An 11,826-nucleotide genomic window follows, 5' to 3' on the forward strand; every position below is an offset into this window, starting at 1 on the left:
GTGGGGCAAGCTATCAGGATGTTTGTATAGGATGTTTACAGGGTGAAAGGGTCAAGGGCTCTGCCTCAATGTCCTGTTGCTAGGCAACCTGACTGTAAGATGATCTAGTTCCCTGTCTTATGGGGGTCTGTACTTTTCCACTAACTAGAGATTCTATCCTTGTCCCTGACATCTCCCCCTTCTTAGTAATAAATCTAAGGGCCAACATAAACCAGGTTCGAATGGTCTAAAAGGAGGGCTCTGAAAGAGGCTTTGCATGGAGGATTACAGAGGCCCTATCCCTCTAAAGGTTGTGAAAAAGGGTCCGAGAGGGAATGTCTCTCCAGACTCAAGCACCACAGGCGTCCCCATAGTGCGGGAATCAATGGACCGTGCAGTTTTTTGAGGGAGCGGAAATGGGTAAGCGCAAGGCTGTTACTGCACAACCACTATGCAACAGGGCATATAATCCAGGCTCTCGGGATTTTGGGGTACCATGGTCCCCAGCCTGTGCAGTCCCAGCTGCACTCCAATCATGCCTTGAGTGAGCCTTTTTCCCACACACAGGTGCAGCCTCCCCCAGTGAAGGGGTCTGTGTGAGGCATCTCTAGTCAAGGGAAATTTCAACCCTGGAGTCCTGCATATCAAAGCAATGGTAATGAACCTGGATCTGCCTGGCTGGCAGGTCTGTTATTTGGCTTAGGATGAACCGAGTGAGCCAGGAAGGTGCCCATGACCCAAAGGCAAGGACCAGGAGCAGGCCTACAACAGGTCCTAGGAGGGAGGAAAGAAGGATTGTTAGCTAAGGGGAGTTGGAAAACCAATTCTAGAACCACCCAAGCTCTTGTTCTCCTTTTCTTTTTCTCTTTTTCTAGTCCTTTTCTAACCTACCATACTGACTACCCCAGTGTGGTCTGTAAAGAAGCAACATTCCTCTTTGAGCCCAGTACAAAGGCTACCCTGTTGTAGAAAGAGGAGATCCAGGCCTCTCCTGTTCTGTAAAACTACCTCAGCTAGGGGGGAAAGGGATGACTCGAGGGCAGAAATTCCCTCTTCAAATTGAGCAATATCCTCGTCTATGGACAGTCAAAGCTCAGAGTAATGTTGGTTGGACAGGACCAGAGAGACAATTCCTGTGCCTGTTCCCGTTGCTCCAACCCCCAGAAGGACTGCTAAGGTGATAGCAGTAACAGGCTCCCGTCAAGGCAGTCATCTCAGCACGGCTTCTCTTCCTAGAGATCTAGGAATTGATCTGAGGAATAATAGGTTAGTCTAGGTGGAAGGGACCTAAGTGCCCTGAGTGGCATCTCTGGTGCTACCCTGTTTGCTGTGCTACCTACCAGCCACAGGCTGTGTCAAGCTGGCCCAACATGGCTATGACCACCTGTGACACCAAGGCCAGCAGGTCCGACAAGTCTTTCTGACACCTTGGATGAAAATTCAGCACTGCCCTTGGAAACATGACCCCTGTTGTCAGACTGGATTTGTGACAAGCAGTGTCCCTGCTCAGCCCAGAACGTGATTGACTATGGGACTTGTATACTGTGTGAAAGGTCTCAAACACAGTTTTAGTAAGGGTGAGAGTAGGGCGATCCTGAGTAACAGGCTGGACCCAGTAGGCGTCCGAGGAGCCCAATCCAGCTGACCCCCGAGGGGTGTTTGTAATTGAGGGATTATCACAGACAGAGGAGGGCAGAGGAACTAGTTGTGCCAGGTGCGTACCTTGAGGAATCATGACCATGCCGTTTACAGCAGTGGCCAGAATCTTAATTTCACCTGTTAAATCACTATCTATTATGCCAGGGTAGACCTGGACCCCTCGGAGGGCCGCAGAAGCACGGCCAAGGACAAGCGCGCAAACATTAGGAGGTAAGGGCCCTGTCACCCCTGTAGGAATGACCTGAGCCCCTTCAAGGGAGTTTAATACTGTTTCGGTGGTGGCACACAAGTCCAATCCGGCACTGCCTGGGGTTGCTCTCCAGAGGGAGGAGAATGGAACTGGGGCAGGAGAATTTGTTGAGGCTGGGGAGGCAGGAGGTGAGCGGACCTCAAGGCCCCAGGGTGCGCTCTTGGAGGCATTGGGGCCAGGGGCTGGCCCCTTTGGAAGTTTCCCGGCACCTGCGGAGGAAGGGGCTGACCGAGATAATTGACTTTTGACCTGCATTCTGTCGCCCAATGATGGCCCTTGTTGCAGCGGGGGCAGAGAGTGGAAGGCAGGGGCCTCATAGAGGTGGCCTCCTGAGCCGGCTGGGCTAAGGGCGCGAGGCTGTGACCTTTCTGGGGACATTCCCTAGCGAAATGTCCGGGTTGTTTACAGAAATAACAGGTGCGGGCTCCAGGCTGTTGTGAAGCCCTGAGGGCAGCACCTATAGCTGATCCCATGGCATGGGCGGCGCCAACACCTGAACAGAGTCTCACATATTCAGACAGGTCCGCTCTGTTTTTATGAGGGCGGAGGACTTCCTGGCAGGCAGGGTTTGCATTTTCAAAGGCCAAGTGTTTAACAAAGGTGCTTTCGCGTTCGTTCGGCCCAAAAAGTCTCTCAGCTGCATCATTTAAGCGAGAGACAAATTCACTAAAAGGTTCATCAGGGCCCTGACGAATCTTTGCTAATGAGGTGGTAGCCGAACCCTTTGGGGGCAGGCGTTTCCAGGCCCGGACCCCCGCGTTTTGAATCTGAGCCAGGAGACCAGGAGGGAATTTTGCCTGTGCTGCATTTGTATCGTAAGGGGGGTTGCCGAGGAGTTTCTTTAGTGTCCAAGTTTTTGAGGACGGCTGTTAAATATTTTTTTGAGCAACTTCTCGACAATTTTCTGTAAATTCTGTTTTCCAGAGGACAAAGTCACCCCCAGAAAGAGCCGCACGGGCAAGAAAATACCAGTCATTAGGGGTCAACCAATGTTCGCTCTGGTTTTCCACCAAGGCTAATGTAAAAGGAGCCGTAGGACCATACTGAGCACAGGCGGATTTCAGCTTTTCAACTAGGCGGAAATTTAATTTGTGATAAGTCTGTCCTGGTGGGGGGTCCTCTGGTGATGCCTCCTCCTCCTCCTCCCCTTCTTCCCCCTCCTCATTTTGGTCTTCCAAACCCCCTGAGGGGCCGCTCTGAGCGGCTGCCTCAGATGAGTCCCCAGAGGTCTGGCTCCTGGTAACAGGAAATGCCAGGACAGGCTGAGGCTTACTCTTCGATTTACTAGATTTTTGAGATGGTTTTAGCTGACCGGGAGCCACCACTTCAAGGGCAAGATCTTTAAGTTCTTTGTCAAGAGTTTTCAATTCCCTTAAAAGCTCAACATGTTCCCTGCGAGCCTGGAGGGCCCGTCTCAGTGAACCAAGATCTGGGACAGGGGGAGCCAACTCATCAAGAATAGGCCCGCAAAAGTGGGAAGACGGAGAAACATAAGGAGGGGACATTGCGGAAGGGGGAACTGCCGGAGATTTTTGAGGTGGTATAAAAGGACCCAAGGACTCCTGTGTTAAGGGGAGATTTTTGAAGGGGGGCCAGTCTGGATTATGGTAACAGGCCGCCCCTTTCTCTAGGGAAGCCTCCTCGGTGGGGTCTAGAGGGGAGTTAGAGGTCAAATTATTAACAGAGGGATGAGGATGGGCAAAAGCGGACTCCTGGGTATTCCTAGGTTTAAAAGTCATGAGCATCCCCTCTTCCATAAAGAGCAGGTCGTGAACCGAGGGACAGACTGAAGGCGGACCAGAAAGCACTCGGGGAGTCTTAGGGCAGGTAGAGGAGGAGCGAAAGGCTTCTTTGAAGATTTTTTTTCCTATATATTAATAACCTCATGTATGTCGGGAATATTTATAGACCCTGAGAATGTCAATAATCAACAAAGGCTTTAGGTCTTTTTTCTTTACCCTAGTTCCTTGTATCTTGAGGGGCTCATTTAGGCCAGAAATAAATAAATCTCGTAACGAAGTTGCCTGTCCCATGGCTCGTCACTTTCTTACCTGCCTCGTCTCCGCCCTCCTCCGGGATCGCGTCCTGAACCGGGCGATTTCAGGGGGATCCAACAACTTCACCAAGGCCTTGGTCTTCCTCCGGGAGACGACGTTCCAAATCCTCAAGAAGTGGTTTCATCCACGTTGGGCGCCAGTTTGCCCCACCTGCAGGGCTTCAATGGGTTCTCAACCACCCTAAGGACAGAATGATAGAGACAGGAGATACAAGGAAACACACCAAGTCTAGATTCTGATCAAGGTGCAACTTTATTTTTCTCCAAGAGGGTTTATATAGTTTCTGCAGGGTGGGGGGAGCAAGAAGCTGTCATCTGCATAAGGTGGGGCAAGCTATCAGGATGTTTGTATAGGATGTTTACAGGGTGAAAGGGTCAAGGGCTCTGCCTCAATGTCCTGTTGCTAGGCAACCTGACTGTAAGATGATCTAGTTCCCTGTCTTATGGGGGTCTGTACTTTTCCACTAACTAGAGATTCTATCCTTGTCCCTGACAGGCAAAGTTAACTGTCCCTGATTAAAGCCTCCTGCTTAGCAGGATCATAGAGGGCTGGGATCTCCCTTTAAAACCAGATAACTACTACTTAAGGGAGTAGTCCTAATGGAAGGGTGAAGTGATAGGCTTGAGGCTTGAAGCTATTGTTGATCACACACACACACACACACACACACACACACACACACACACACACACACACACACAGGTTTCCAAATCCAAGTATGAACTGCACCAACAGAAGAGTGAAGTACCCTTAATCATGAATCTTGGCATGGTAGATAAAATAATCATCTTGTTACTTTGCCTTACAATACAGCAACAAATGCACCATGATTCCACCTTTAATCACTGTTATAGGGGGTACTGGGGCTTTATCTAAAATTTGAATTTATAATTCACATTTCTCAAAGAAAAATGATCACCTTTGAAATGTTGACATCTGCTTTTAGATTTGAATTCATTACTCCAAAGTCAAGCGGGTGACAGAAAAGCTGCACCTGTCTCTTCTTTGCTGTTGTGGTTTTCCCGGTAAACACTGCTCTGAGTCTGGTGTTAGTGCCACCTGCTGAGTGTCATTTAGCTTGATAAACTTGGCAGACTTAAAAACACTCAGATTTGTTCTTATTCTCACTCACTGTTGAGTCAGAATTTGGTAAACACAGCAAATGTAGAGATATTATAAGCACCTCTCCTTTCATCCAACTGCAGAACAAAACTTGACAACTCATGCTCTTTCATGACTTTGGTCATGTTTTTTGAGTTTTCTAGAATTGTTGACTGGGAAAGAGAGGTATTATGCTGCTACTATACTCTTTCCAATGTATTCTTTCCACTTTAATTGAAACAGAAAAATAAGTATGTCCTTAATGAAATACAGCCTTCTATTATTTAATTATTAAATAATTAACTTCCATAGAGGTTTTTAAGGATTTCATTTATTATTAGTTTATACTAACCATATATAATAATTGGGGTTATTATGACATTTTTATACATATGAGCAACATATATTTTGCATTCTCCCACTTACCCTCTCTGATTCACCTTTACTCCCATTGATTACCTTCTCCTTCCTAACTAGCCCCTCTCTACTCACTTTAAGTGCACTGAAATTACTCAATACTACAAAACAAGTTACTTTGTGGATGAAAAATTAAAGCATAAATGAAAAATTAAAGCATAAATATTCGTATCACTCTGGATCTTATTCGCTAAACAATAATAACATGAGTGACTGAAACTCAGAGCATTGTATGCACACTGCATGCTGTTCAATGATAGAACATACAGATCCTATTCACATTAATATGGAAACTCTATACTTCTTTCTTTATATAGACACACATGTACATAAATGAGTATGTATACATATGTGCATATATATATGTAGATAATAATATAATTATACATTTTATTGAATAGCTCATATATTTTGTCTGCACCACCTCTGATCTCAATCTCATTACTACTGAAGAGAATCCATATTCTCTGTCTTTAAAAACAATATTTTCTCTCTTTGTGTATACATGTGCCTGCTTGTATGTATATAGATGCCTGCATGCAGTGTCTGTAGAACCCAGAAGGATGTGCTATATTCCTTGGAACTAAACTTACAGGCAGTTGAGAGCTGCCAGACAGGGGTTCTGGGAACAGAATCTGAATCTTTTGAATAAGTAGCAAGTGCTTATAACCATTGCTCCATTTCTCCAGTCCTAAGAATCAGAACTTCATTATGGGGGGAGAGGGAGGTTAAATACTGTTGTTCTGATAAAGGAATGTAAAAATAAAATGGCTCCCAGAGACATTATGCTGTATCCATAGGTCAGTGCCTTACTTAGCCATCATTCAGAAATAACACCCATCTGTACCCACAACTGGACAAAATGCAGAGAGTGAGAGATCTTAAAACCCTTAGTGCTAAATGGGGATGTCTTCATCAAATCCCACTTCTCAGGGCTCAGGAAACTGCATATATTTCAATTTCTTTATATGGTAGATTATATGTGCTGATTTTCATGTATTAAACAATCCCTGTATCTCTGAGATGAAGCCTACTTGACCACAGTAGATGATCTTTTTAATGTATTCTTGGATTCAGTTTGCAAGTATTTTGTTGAATATTTTTGCCTCTATGTTTGTGAAGGAATTTGGCCTGTAATTCTTTTTCTCTGTTGAGTATTTACATGTTTTAGGTGTCAGGGTAACTGTGGCCTCATAAAATGAATTAGGCAATGTTCTTTCTGTTTCTATTTTGTGGAATAATTTTAGGAGTACTTGGCATTAACCCTTATTTGAAAATTTGGTAGAATTTTGTATTAAAATCTTCTGGCCATGGCAATTTTTGGGGGGGGTGTGGAGCTTGGGAGACTTTAATTATTGCTTCTATTTCAATAGAGGTTATATATAGGTTATTTAAATTGCTTATCTGATCACATTTTAACCATGGTAAGGGATATCAATTCAGAAAGTTATCCTTTTTTTTTTTTTTAGATTTCCCAATTTGATGGAGTACAGGTTTTTAAAATATGTCCTTATGATTCTCTGGGTTTCCTCACTGTCTGTTGTTAAGTCTTCCTTTTCATTTTTTATTTCGCTAATTTGGATATACTCTCTATCTTTTAGTTAGTTTGAATAAGGGTTGTCTATTTTGCTGATTTTCTTAAAGAACTACCTCTTTGTTTCATTTTTTTATATTGTTCTCTTTGTATTTTATTGATTTCAGTTCTCAATTTGATTATTTCTTGCATTCTACTCCTCTTGGGTGTACTTCTTTTTATTCTAGAACTTTCAGGTATGCGGTTAAGTTGCTAGCATAAGCTCTTTATTTTTTTCTTAGCTTTTTGTTATTTATTGATTTTGTGTGTGTGTGTTATAATCATTCAATATGGCCTTTATATGCATTTCTCTTTAGATTTGAAATCAATTTATCTTTGTTTGTTGACTTTTGATTATTGTAGATAAAACTTTTATCAAAATCATTATCTTTTAAAATATTGTTTTCTGATTTTTTTTTTTGAGTTTTTTGAGACAGGGTTTCTCTGTGCAGCATTGACTGTCTTGAAAGCTCTGTAGACTAGGCTGGCCTTGAACTTAAGGAGATCCATTTGCCTCTTTGTCTCCCAAATGCTGGGATTAAAGATGTGTGCCACCACTGCCTAGCCATTTTTTTTATGTAGTCAGTTACTGCTATGAATTTACCTCTTAGCACCACTTTCATTGTGTTTCATAAGTTTGGGTATGCTATGTTTTCATTTTCTTTGAATTCTAAAAAGTCTTTAATTTCTTTCTTATTTCAATCTTGAAACATTTTTCATTGAGTAGGTAGTTGTTCAGTTTCCTTGAGTTTGCAAGCTATCTGTTGTTTCTGTTGTTGATATTCAGTTTTAATTCATGGTGGTCTGATAGGATGAAGGGAGTTATATCAATTTTCTTGTATCTGTTGAGATTTGCTTTTGGTACAAGTGTCTGGTTTGGATTTCAATTTTGGAAAGAACTTCATGAGATACTGAGAAGAAGGTAAATTGTTTTGTGCTTGAGTGAAAAGTTCTGTAAATACATTAAGCCCATTTGTTTTATAACCCCTATTAGCTCCAGTATTTCTCTGTTTAATTTTTGTCAGTGATGACCTTTTCATTGGTGAGAGTTGGGCATTGAAGTTTCCCACTCTCAGTGTGTGAGGGTCAATATGTGATTTAAGCTGAAATAGTATTTCTTTTAAAATAACTGGTGCCCCAGTCTTGAGGCAGGGGAGGGGCTTGGACCTGCCTCTACTGCATGTACCAGGCTCTGCTGACTCCCCATCAGAGGCCTTACCTTCTTGTAGGAGAGAATGGGGGGTAGGTTGGGGGAGAGGTTAGAGGGGCAGAAGGAAGGGGATCTGTGATTGGTATGTAAATTTAATAAAAAATTCTTAATAAAAAAACCAAAACAACAACAACAACAACAAAAAACCAAAAATGGGTGTCCTTGTGTTTGGGGCATAGATGTTAAGAACTGAAATGTCATCTTGGTGGATTTTACCTTTGATGAATATATAGTATCATTCCCCATCTGATTAGTTTTGATTTGAAGTCTATTTTGTTAGGTATTGAAATGGCTATACCAGCTTTCTTTCTGGGCCCATTTGCTTGGAATATTTTTTCCCAACCTTTTACCCTGAGGTATGTCTATCCTTGATGTTGTGATGTGTTTCTTATATACAGCAGAAATACAAAAACTGTTTTCACATCCATTCTGTGTCTTTTTATTGAGCAATTGAGACCATTGACATTGAGAGATGTCAATAACCAGTGATTGTTGATTCCTGTTATTTTGTTGTTGGTGGTCAAGGTGATGGTGGTGTGTGTGTGTGTGTGTGTGTGTGTGTGTGTGTGTGTGTGTGTGTGTATTCTTTCCTTCTTTTGGTTTTATTGGTGTGATATTATCTATTTCCTGGGTTTCATCTATTCCCTTGGACTGAGGTTTTCCTTCTAGCACCTTCTGTAGGGTCAGATTTATAGATAGCTATTATTTATATTTGATTTTGTTATGGAATTTCTTATTCTCTGCATTCATCTCCAAGGTGACTGAAAGTTTTTCTGGGTGTAGAAATCTGGGCTGACTTCTGTGGTCTCTTGGGTTTTGAAGCACATCTGCCCAGGCCCTTCTTGCTTTGAGAGTCTACATCAAGAAATCAGGTGTAATTCTGATAGATTTATGTCGTTATATGTTAGTTGGCTTTTTTCCTTTATAACTTTAATATTCTGTCTCTATTCTATATGTTTAGTGTTTTGATTATTATGTGTCGAAGAGACATTTTTTTTCTGGTCCAGTCCATTTGGTGTTGTGAAAACTTCTTTTATCTTTATAGGCATGTCCTCTTTTAGGTTGGGAATTTTTTTTCTTTTTGTTTTGGTTTTGGTTTTTTGAGACAGGGTTTCTCTGTGTATATTCGGAGCTTGTCCTGGAACTCGCTCTGTAGACCAGGCTCACCTCAAACTCACAGAGATTCTCCTGCCTCTGCCTCCTAAGTGCTGTGATTAAAGGTGTGTGGAACCACCGCCAGGGTTGGGAAAATTTTCTTCTATGGTTTTGTTGAATATATTTTCTGGGCCTTTGAGCTGGGATTCTTCTCCTTCTTCTATTGCTATTATTCTTAGGTTTGGTCTTTTCATAGTGTGCCAGATTTCCTGGGAGTTTTGTTTTGAGACTTTTTTAGATTTAACATTTTCTTTGACTGATGTATTTTGATGAATTTCTAAATGGTTTTATTAAATAAAAACACATGAAGCCAAATATAGGGGTGAAAGCTTAGAGAGATCAGAGAAATAGGGAAAGCCACCAGCCAACCTTACCTCACCAACTCTGCAGCTTACAAATGCGAGATACTTCCTGTCTACCCATGCCTATATGCCCTGCTATTCTGCCATTTGATTTGCTCTCTCTGTTCAACTACATCACTTCCTCTTTCTACACAGCTCTGTAACTTTCTGTCTATCTGTACAGACCTCCAGGGTTAACTAGTGTTGGAATCAAGGCATGTGCCACCACACCTGGCTCTGTTTTCAGTGTGGCCTTGAACACACAAAGATCCTGCCTGCCAAGTGATAGGATTAAAGGCGTGTGCTAACATTGCATGACTTCTGTGTTGTGGCTGACTTTTTCCTCTGATCTCCAGGCAAGCGTTATTTATTAAAGTACAAATAAAATATCACCACAGATATATCCATTTCTTCAATTGTATCTTCATTTGCCCGAGAGTCTGTCTTCAATTTCTTGCATTCTGTTGGTGAGGCTTATCTCTGTACTTCCTATTTGCATTCCCAAATTCCCAAGGTTTTCATTTCCAGAATTCCCTCAGTTTATATTTTCTTTATTGCTTCTATTTTTATTTTCAGGTCTTGAACAGTTTTATTTGCATCCTTCTATTTCTTGTTTATGTTTTATTGGATTTATTTAAGGGATTTATTCATTTCTTCCAATTTTTTGTGTTTTCCTGGATTTCTTTAAGGGATTTATTCATCATTTCTTCTTAAAGCATCTCTATCATCTTTATTTTAATTGATTTTAAGGTCTTTTTCTTGTGCTTCAGCTATGTGGGAATATTCAGGATCTGTTGTGGTAGCATAGCTGGACTCTTGTGGAGACATATTGCTCTGGTTGTTACTGATTGTGCTCTTTTGTGGTGTCTAGGTATTGGATTTAGAATGATTACTGTCATTTGTAGATGCTGATTTCAGGGTTTGTCTTTGTTGCCTTATTGTTTTGTTCCTTGGTTTCTGCTTCTCTCTGGGTTTTCAGAGAATGTGATGGCTTTGTGTTGCCTGTTTTACTGGCTGGCTCAGGTGATGTGTTCACAGGGAATGCCTGCTGGTATTGGAGGCTTGGAAGAAGTGATGAGCCAGAGAGTAAGGTTAGGAGGGCATCACTTTTGAGATCCATAGGAGATGTGAGCAGGGAGGAAGGGAGGATGCAGATGATGGTATGTTGCAGTGCTAGGATAAAGACTGAGGGATTGGTCTGGGGAAAAGAGAGAGCTGAGAAGGTTTGTGGGTAGTCTACCAGATTGTCTGGAAGGAGTAGCCTATCAGGTTTTTTGTTTTTATTTTTTTGTACATATGTTTGTGTGCATGTATTTGAGATTTTGTGCTTTCTGTTATTTATTTACTTTTAAATTCTGGTTTGTTTGTTTCATTTTGCTTGCCAAACTTTTCCAAAAAAAAAAAAAATAGAGGAAGAAGACATGGAGTTGGGTGGGTGGGGAAGTGGGGAGGGGAAAACAATATCAGAATATACTATATAAAAATATTTTCAATAAAAATAGCATCAAGTGAATTCATCAACAAATTTTATGTCATGGATTTTATGGACAAAGAACTTCCAAAGTGTCTACAGAGACTACACCTGAATAAAAGAAAGAGAACAAGGTGATGGGGTTTTAGAGATATGAAGAACAGAGTCTGCCTACCAACAGTGACTCTGATGAAGAAACTTGTGACTGAGGGAAAATACTTGGTGAAATCTCAGGGGAAGAATTGCTGTTCCCTGCTATGCTGTCTCTGGTGAATGCATTTGTTACTGTGGAGACATATTGGGCTCACATAAATGACCCTTCTATGCTTCACTTTGTTAACTGGGAAGAGAATAACATTCCTGTTTATGTCAATGACTCTGAGATGTTGGGTGCCTTCACTGCTAATCATATTGTTCTCCAAGAAAAGATGGTCCCATGACAATTTGAATATAGATGTTCAGGCCTTACATGATGAAATATTAACCACTGAATATTCAAAGTTAGATAAATTACCCTCTTCCGTTGCTGCACAAAAATCTGGCAAAGAGTTTTGGTCATTATATTTCTGTCTCTAATTGGACTTTTAAACTATGGTACATAGGAATATCAGTG

This window comes from Peromyscus californicus, unplaced genomic scaffold (assembly GCF_007827085.1).
Source record: "Peromyscus californicus insignis strain IS unplaced genomic scaffold, ASM782708v3 Scaffold_11__1_contigs__length_118956290, whole genome shotgun sequence".
Taxonomy (NCBI): Eukaryota; Metazoa; Chordata; class Mammalia; order Rodentia; family Cricetidae; genus Peromyscus; species Peromyscus californicus.